Source organism: Mirounga leonina, unplaced genomic scaffold (assembly GCF_011800145.1).
Source record: "Mirounga leonina isolate KUSES-001 unplaced genomic scaffold, KU_Mleo_1.0 Mir_165, whole genome shotgun sequence".
NCBI classification, from domain to species: domain Eukaryota; kingdom Metazoa; phylum Chordata; class Mammalia; order Carnivora; family Phocidae; genus Mirounga; species Mirounga leonina.
The window spans coordinates 9,455,592-9,464,354 of NW_023270415.1; the positions used below are offsets into that span (position 1 = coordinate 9,455,592).

The 8,763-nt window shown below is 37.9% G+C and overlaps 1 pseudogene; it reads right to left on the minus strand.

Annotated features, from left to right (window-relative positions):
• Positions 1 to 251: 251 nt before the first annotated feature.
• Positions 252 to 648, minus strand: LOC118014707 (annotated as a pseudogene).
• Between the last annotated feature and the right edge of the window lie 8,115 nt (positions 649 to 8,763).

The following is an 8,763-nucleotide window of genomic DNA, read 5'->3' on the forward strand; positions in this document are numbered from 1 at the left end:
GATATATTGTATAATATATCCCCTTACTCAGGTGCCACAAAATCTATGCTTATTTTAAAATTTCTTAATGTAAAAACTTTCAATCATATATGAAAGTAGAAAATAGAAAAATAGACCTTCAAATGCAGAATACCAGCTTGAATCATTATCAACATTTTGCCTCTTTTTGGTTTCATCTGTTTTCCTTTTTCAATTGTTAAGTATTTTTTTTTTCCATTGAGGCATTTTATTTGCATGTATGTATTACATCCCTAGAGAAAGAATCCCAGGATTTTCCATCCTGTATGTTTTCATCTTGCTTCTTCATGGCCCATGATGCCCCCTGAGGTTGTCAGGACAATGAAACCAAACTGGCAGGATGGGAGCAGATTGTTCTGCCATTTTTTCTAGATCTTTGAGTTGTACGTCAAATCTGGGGTTGATCATTCTACACTTACTTAACCTGCCCATGGGGTTCACAACAATTTCCCCAGCTCTGTGATCATCAATGATTTCAAATTTGCCAATGTAACCATGCTTCATCATTACAGTTAGAAACTGGATGATGACTCTGGGGTATGGCTTAGTAAGAACCTAGCATTTTCCTCTCTTTTCAGCATTGTTAATTTTCTTGAGGGCATCTGCCAGAACATTCATGCGCACCATTATGGCAGCATGGAAAGATGGCAGAAAGAGTTAATTGGTAAGTATTTTAAAACAAATCCCAGGCTGTATCATTTCTCCTACAAACACTTCTGTATGTATTTCTAGCAATTATGAAATACCATCATCATACTTAATAAAATTAACAGCAATTTATCAATATTACCCAATATGCTTTCTATATTCAGTTTTTCTCAATTTTTCTCTAAAACTTTTAACAGTTGTTTTTTTTTTCCAAATTAGAATCAAAATAAAGAGACTGTATGTCTTGTAAAGGCTATGTCTTGTAAAGATTTTTTTTTAAACAATTAATAAATCCCCATTTTTATTTTTTTCTGCTATTTATGGGTTAAAGAAATCAAGTAATATTTCTGTAAAATTTCTCATACTGTGGACTCAGTCAATTGCAACCTTGAGGTATTGTTTAAAATATTTCATATATGTCCTATAAACTGGCAAATGGATCTAGAGGCTCAATTTGAGTACAAGTTTATTTTGGGGGTAAGAATATGTCATGGATGGTGTTATGTACTTCCAAATTGCGTCACATCAAGTGATGGTAATACCAAGTTATTCCACTTCTAGTGGTGTTAAAATTGGCTGGTGAGTTTGTGATGTAAGTCTGATTCAACCATTATAAAATTCCCCATCAGCTTCTCACCTAAGGGTTTTAACTACCATGGCTCAAATCAATGATGTCAGTAAGGACTATAAAGTTTTGATTTTTTTTTCCTCCGGCATTTATTGATAGAACTCTTATGTAAAGAACTTTTCCTCATCAGCTATTTGTCTACTCTAAAATATAATGCATACAAGAAAAGCAAGTTAAATGCCTTTATTTTCAATTTTCATAATAATAAATCAGTACCCTAGCAATAGTATCCAATGGGGCATTATCATTTTGGAATTTTAAGAACTCAGGGAGCTTAAATATTTGATGTGTTTTAAACTATGATTAATAATATTTTTGTTATTCAATTGTCGATGGATAGCAGCCGCTCTTCAAGTTAGTCCTGTGTTTGATACAACCATCTGTAGCTTCTTTACCTTCTGGCATAATAGATAGATGTCTCAGACTCTTGTTGTATATACCTTGCCTTAAACCTGAAATTGACCATTTCTCCAAGGAGCCCAATTCATTTTAGTGATAAATATTATTCAGAAAGTGTTATTGGTTTTTAAGGGTTGTTATTGCCTCTAGATTTTTTAATATGCATGATTTAGAATGATATTATTAATTTATATAATAGATTACATGGTTTTTACTTAACTTTTATGATTTTATATTTGTATCTCTCTTTCTCTTTTTACACACGAGAATCTTGGTATCTGATGCTTGCATAGCTCACTCCCAGTCCCACCTGGCACTCAACACAGTGGAGATGGGGAACTTTTGGAGACTCCTCTGAACTGTACTCATGCCTCTCTTCTTCTGGGTCCTTAATGCTATGTTCCACACGCAACAACACTTGATTCTTTGTTGAATTGAACTGAAGTCCAAGTACTTTTTTTTAAGATTTTATTTATTCATTTGAGAGACAGAGAGATAGAGCACAAGCAGGAGAGGTAGAGGCAGAGGGAGAGGGAGAAGCAGATTCCCCAGTGAGCTGGGAGCCCAACCTGGGCTTCGATCCCAGGACTCTGAGATCATGACCTGAGCCGAAGGCAGACGCTCAACTGACTGAGCCACCCAGCTGCCCCAGTCCAAGTATTTTTTGAAAGGCGCTCTTTACTGAGGCCCAAGGAAATAGGGGGTATGGAGTCCAGGCATCCCAGCTATTTTCTAGTTCAGCCTCTCATTCACCACTGAAAAGAAACTGAGGCATCCTTGTTGAAGCAATGCGAATAAGATTAACGGAAAGGAAAAAACATCTGCAAAATGTAAACCACACCTACAGAGTAGTTGACTATTTAGAGCTGTGCAGATTTGAATTCTAAGAGATAGCTGGATTCAAAACTTTTATCAACTCTCTTAAGAGCTGCCTCTTCTATATCTAAAAAGGAAGAGGACAGAAGGAAGGAGAGACAGGGAGGTGGTCTTTTTCTCACAGGGAGGGAGGGGGAAGGGTTGGTGGAGAAAAGTAGGTGCACAGCTTTTGATGGGTAAAATGCCTGAAGATTGTTTTTGCCCTGAGGCAGCCTTGTTCTTCATTTGTCTAAGTATGGGAGCAGGCTACTCAAGTTTGAGCAGAGAATGGCCTCAGGGAAGGGGCAGGAAGCGTTTGTTCTCTACCTCCCAGAGGTCTCCGGCAAGCTGCTGCTCAGGGAAACATTTGATTGAGTGGATGCATATCCCTCATATGGTCACATTACCAAAAGTCCAAGTTTATTTATTTCTAGTAATTGGTCCTCTGTTGACTGAAAGCCACAATATTTAAGAAAAAACTTTGTAGAAGACTGGCCAGGATTTTTTTTTTTTTTTTTTTGCTTTTGTTCTTTAGAAAGCAATATAGTATTTTGTGAAACATTGCTTGTGGCATCCAAAAATTTTCCTGAATTTCAACAAATTCAGCTCACTATAACTCAACAAATATTTATTGACTATTTATTTGTAAGATGTTTATAATGGAATAAACATCCTGTGATAAGCGGTTAGTGAGAATTTTCACCTGCAAATAAACAAATATGTTCAGAAGCATATTTTCTGTGCCACTAGAATCATTTTACTACCCGTGTTTAGGAAACAACCTGATAAAAACTAATCTTGATAGACTTTCTATCTTTTGGGCACATGTCCTGGTATTCGGCTTTCTGCAAAACATCTATTTAAATTTCAGCTTTGTCTTTGAAATAACAGCCTGACCATGTTTCCAAAGAACATGTCTGCAGTCTGTGCCAATTTTCCTCTGTACTGTGTATCTCTTCATAAAAAGATAAAGCACTAGCTTTTTTTTTTTTTTTTAATAAGAAAACACCTCTCCAGGGGCACCTGGGTGGCTCAGTCATTAAGCGTCTGCCTTTGGCTCAGGTCATGATCCCGGGGTCCTGGGATGGAGCCCCGCATCGGGCTCCCTGCTAGGCGGGAAGCCTGCTTCTCCCTCTCCCACTCCTCCCTGCTTTTGTTCCCTCTCTTGCTGTGTCTCTGTCAAATAAATAAAATCTTAAAAAAAAAAAAAAGAAAACACCTCTCCAAGGAAACTTACTAAGACCTCCATACTGAGGAATAGGTGTGGCATCTCCAGATAAAACCTCAGTGCTGTTCACTAAAAATCAAATTGGAATGGATGTTAGCTAGACTTACTGTGGTGATTACTACACAGCTATCAAATCATTATGTTGTACACCTGAAACTGATAAGATGTTCTATGTCAATTCTGTCTCAAATAAAAAAAAATCACATTGGCGATAAAGCTAGGAAGAGGTTCAAAGCCAGTTGGAATTTTCTTTCATCTAAAGTTGCTTCTCAGGGGCACCTGGGTGGCTCAGTTGGTCAAGCATCTGCCTTCGGCTAAGGTCATGATCCCAGTGTCTTGAGATCGAGCCCTGGTGGGCTCTCGGCTTAGTGGGGAGCCTGCTTCTCCTTTTCTCTCTGCCCCTCCACCCCTGCTGTGCTCTCTCTCTCAAATAAATAAATAAATAAAATCTTTAAAAAAAAAAGGTTAAAATGTCAAATTAAAAAAAAAGTTGCTTCTCACATTCCTGAATGGTATGGAATTTCCACCGCGTTGGTGACTTCTTCATCCTGTATCAGTAACAAAGCCCAAATCCAGGCACGTCATTGTAGAACTGTTAAATTGCATAAATTTGCACTCTGTATGCAGACCTACACAATACCATACCAGCTTGTGCATAGCAGCACCCTCAAATACACCCCAATGAGACCTAGAATAATAAACCGATAAGAACAAGAAATAAGAATCAGAGACTGATGAAAAAAATGTTACATCAACTGAAAGCAAAGTCCATTTCACCTTTATGAAAACTGCCTAGCTCCTTAGAGGTAAGCAGTTTGCGCAGAGTTGCTCAAGGCGTGTGATTATGGCTAATGAAGGAAGGGTGCCTCATGCGTTCGCCCTTCTCGGTAGCGAAGGAGGAAGGAAGTGTAATTGTACCTTTCATCGGTGGAAGTAATAAGGAATTGAGAAATTATATGGCAGATGGTAGCGAGTGGCTTTGTGAACTACTCTGCTGCATTTTCCCCTGAGCGTGACAATGTTTATAATGTAACTGTGTTTTGCCTCTGGATGCACTAAAGCCCTGGAAATGAATTTTTGATGGTTCAGAATGAGCCCTGGGAAGAAAAGTTGTCAAATATGATATGAAGAGTTCTTACAACGCATCTCTTAAAAAGTAGAATGTATTTTGGAAGAAAGGTTTGCTTGGGCTTTTCTTGCCATAGGTCTGTCTGGGTTTTTACTCCCCACTGGAAAAGCAATGCTGCTCCTTTGTGGCGAATCCTTTAGTTCTGCTGCTGCAACCATCCGTCCACAGCCGCATGAGGCCCACGGTTCCTGATCACAGATTTCTGTGCTTCTGTCGCTGTGGGGTTGAGGCATGGGATGGTGTTTGGAAGGAAGTCAACATGCCCTGTGATAGACCAAGATGGTGAACGCCAGCTAGTGGGAGCTGTCAGAAGTAAACTTGGATAATGATCGCTGGAGAAAATAAAGCCTGTATTCTTGGCTACTGAGACTGATGCCATCCAGCAAGCTGTTCTTTGATTTTACTGCTCCTGGGAGTCTAAGTACATCTAACACCCTGAGGGGATAACACAGTTGAAAGACTCTATACTCGAAAACAGAAGAAATCCTAAAGTTACAAATACGTCTAGTTGGGATCCATCAGAGCATTCCATATTTTAGAGGATTTTATTTTCAAGTTCCCCTTTAATTCACATAGAAGCTCTCCTTCCTCTTTCTCTTTCTTGGCCAAAGGATGGGCACTTGGACAGGAGTTCTGGAAAGGCCTATAGAGACCCTGGGAGCTTCCCGTGCTGGTGGTGGCAGCAGGCGGAGGCCTATGATGCTATGCCTGTCGGTTTAATCTCACAGTTCTGGCTAATGGGCACCACGTTGTCCAGTAGTGCTTTTCCTGGAACTGTCTTAATGACTGTGAATATTATTTTGAAAGGCCCAACACCTGATCTTCCATCAACAGACCTGGCTATTTTGCTTTTAAATGTCCACAAGAGCCAATTATCCTGAAAATCCCCAATTAAGTGTACCAGATTGAATTATAGAAGTGCACATTTTAGGAAATTCCTTTTGCATTCTAAATTTGTCCAGTTGAGGTAGGGTGTTTATGGTGGGAACATTTCTTTTTGCCTTTTTGTATTTTGTCCCATTTTGGAGCACTTGCTTTACAATGCCTCTTGTCCTCAGAGGGAGGGGTCCTGTGTTGGCATTCAGCCTCCTGAGAGGTGGTAAGCCACATCTTCCAATGTCCTTATTTGACTCATAGGATGAAATATACATGGCAAAATGATACCTGATTGCTTGCTGTGAAGATTTATAGTGCTACTGGACTGTAGACAAGACCTAATGTCAAAATTACTTCTGCTCCATACAGAGAGCCATTTGAGGGGCAGGGTTGTCATATCCCTGATAGAGACATCAATGATGTGGTTATTGGCAGAATTGGATGCCATCATAAGGAACCTGGAAACTCCACATTTAGGTGCAGAGAAAATAAGAAATGTACAGTAATAATCTCAGTTGTGAAGAGGCTGAGGGAAAAAAAAACAACCATTGAAGAATTTTAGTAAGAAACTTTCTAGCTTTTGAACTCTGTTCAGGAATAGCTGTTGAATGGCTCAGTGGGTAGGACTTAAGGAAAACAGTTTACCCTCACAAATGACCAATTTCTGAATTCATCTGAATTAGGAATTCATCTAGGATGTAAAGAATTTTACATAGATCTTGGTATCCATTTCTTGTACCTGTTGTAGCTACTGGTGGGATATTGGAGGGGCAAGGTGGTGGTGGGTATACTGTTAAATATTTGGATTTTTGTCCTAGCTGCCAGAAGAATAGATTTTAATTTACATTTATTTTCCATGAACAGGGTTGAGCATCTTGTTATATGTTTAAAGTCCATTTGCATTTCTTTTTCTAAGAATTTTCTATTGTTGCCTCTTGCCTATTTTAAAAAATCTGATTGTTGGTCTTTTTCTTCTTTACTTTTAGAAGCTCGCTATACATTAGGGACATCAGCTGTTTGTGTCTGTGATATGTGTTACAAATCTATTTTCCTAGTTTGTCATTTGTCTTGTACTTTGATTCTGCAAATGTGTTTTAATTTTATGTAGCTAAATTTTTCAATATGTTCCCTTGTTGCTTTTGTGTTTTGAATCATAATTGGGGAAGCTTTGTGCATTTTCAGGTAATGAAGGAATTCATCCTTTTCTTCCTATACTTGTGTGGTTTTATTTGCTATATATTTAAATCTCTAACCTATTTGAAATTTTCATGGTGTCTACTGTAATGAATAGATTCTATTTTATCATTTCCCACATAGCTATTCCGTTATCCCAATATTACTTTATTAAGAAATTCATCCTTTCCCCATTGCTTTGAGGTTCTGCCTTTCCCATATACTAAATTTGCAGATGCAGCTATGTCTATTTCTGGATTTTCTGTTTTTTTCTATTAGTCTGCTTTGGTATTCATGAATCAATATCATCCTGTTTCTAATTATATAGATTTTATCATTTATACTCTAACAATAATTTATAATGTCATTTCATATATAGTAGGAATAGTTTCCCCACTAAACCTGACTCATTGTGCTCCTTTTCCAGGGTGTTTGTAATTATTCTTCCTTGATTTTTCTTCCAAATGAACTTTATATTCACCTTGTCTAGCTCCAGGAAAAAATATCTGTTGATATTTCCTGAGATAGCATTAAGCATGTAAATCACCTTAGGGGAACACTGATGTCTTTACGGTACTGAGTGCTTCTACCAAGGCACACTGCCCATCTTTCCATTTTTCAGTAAACCTTGTAATTTTTAGGAGTGCTTTATGATTTTCCTCATGTAGGTTATATATATTTCTTAATCTTGTTGAGTTGATGTGTAATTTTTTTCTATATGTAAATAGAGTCTTTTCCATTATACATTTTAATTGGTCCTTGTTTTATATGTGAGGCTTATTTGAAAAAATATCAACTTAAAACTATTGTGCTCAATTCTCTTATTGTTAGCAGGGACTTTCTATTAATTTAGTTTTGAGGGGATGTTACAGATGTATAATTTTATCACATGCATTCTATCATATGCATATTCTTCTTTTTAATTCTTTTTTTTTTCCTTTTTAATTCTTATGCCACAATTTCTTTGCCTTGTTTTATTACTTTGGCCCAAGTCACCAACACAGTGTTCAATGTGTAGCTCCATTGCTATTCACAAAGAATAAAGTTCATGTTTGGGTGACCCTGTACTCTTTGTCTTACTTTTGCTCTCCTTCTAGTAGAGATGTTGATGACTGGCAGAGTTCTCAAGGTTAAGCGTGAAAGAGACAATGGGAATCCAGGAAGCTGGATAATTTACAATTGGGAATTCGGACCTTGGAATATCTATGGTTCACATTAAATTTAACTGCCAACATGTAAATGCTTCATTTCTTTGGGAATTGCTGAGGTAATATCTCCCTTAACTGTCAAGAACCTGCATACTTACAGAGATATTTAACTTGAATCATTTCTTTTGTCAGTGTAAGATAAAGGATGAGTAAAGAATTTAACTTAGATAAGAAGGCCTTTTTTCATACCTTCTGCTTAAGCCAGAAAGCCAACCCCCTGACGTGTTCTTAACATTTATTTAGGGCTTACAAGGTGCCAGGTCCCAATGCCACATTTTTTCTCTCTTTGCATACATATAACACACCAAAGTGAGGTCTGGAGATGTTATGTAACTTGCTCAAAGTTTTAAAACTCATAGGAGGTGTAGGGGGGCTTAAAACCTAGGACTTGGATTCTAGACTGCCTCCTACGTGCTCCAAGTCTCTCAACTACAGGCCCTCGGTTGGATGTAAACATGTACTGACAATGAGTTATCTTTGAGCAAGGTCTTCCAAGGTGTGCAGGTTTCATGGCTGCTCCTAACATAATTACCAGTTATCTTCAAGTGATCACTGGCATTAACACTATTAAACAGTCAAGTTTAAGGAGCCATTTGGCCGT